General features: G+C 37.0%; 1 long non-coding RNA gene across 1 annotated transcript in view; it reads left to right on the top strand.

Annotated features, from left to right (window-relative positions):
* LOC128247361 (uncharacterized) overlaps positions 1 to 691 on the top strand; it is a 286,909-nt gene that overhangs the window by 206,192 nt on the left and 80,026 nt on the right. The window lies entirely within an intron of this gene.

Below are 691 nucleotides of genomic sequence, written 5' to 3'. Positions count from 1 at the left end.
AGGGAGAGGGAGAGAGAGAGAGAGAGATAATGAATATACATTGATACATAATGAATATATAGATATATCTTCATTACTCGAAGGTTGATATATATATATATATATAGATATAGGTGTGTGTGTGTGTGTGTGTGTGTGTGTGTGTGTGTGAGAGAGAGAGAGAGAGAGAGAGAGAGAGAGAGAGAGTTATATGTGTGTAAGTATATACATGAAAGAGGTGGGGGAGGGAGAAATGTATAATGTTCTGCTATTTCACTTTGCTTATGTCTTGCTCCTGCGAATCCAACCGTAATGAATTGCCTGGTGAGCGAAAGGGTTCTGCCTGGCTAACTTGCTCCTCATATAATTACAATAAGACCAAGTATTTATTCATTGGTCTCCCAAGAGTAGATTAAGGGCTACGTAGGGGTACATTACTCAGGCGCACACACACACAATGGACGGAATTTTTATTGGTTATACTTCGTGACGTCAAGTTTTATGCTACGGAATATTTTTCAAGCTATGCTCAGACGACTGAACAAAACCCACACAAAGCCAACAACTTGCAAGGCTAATTGTGAAAACTATTATAATTCTAACCAATATAGATAGATAGATGGATGGTTGGATGGATGGATGGATGGATGGATAGATAGATGCATACTTACATACATACATACATACATATATATATATATATATATACATA

Source organism: Octopus bimaculoides, chromosome 1 (genome assembly GCF_001194135.2).
Source record: "Octopus bimaculoides isolate UCB-OBI-ISO-001 chromosome 1, ASM119413v2, whole genome shotgun sequence".
Taxonomy (NCBI): domain Eukaryota; kingdom Metazoa; phylum Mollusca; class Cephalopoda; order Octopoda; family Octopodidae; genus Octopus; species Octopus bimaculoides.
The sequence above is the reverse complement of the archived record's forward strand: the minus strand, read 5'-3'. Positions and strand labels throughout refer to the sequence as shown.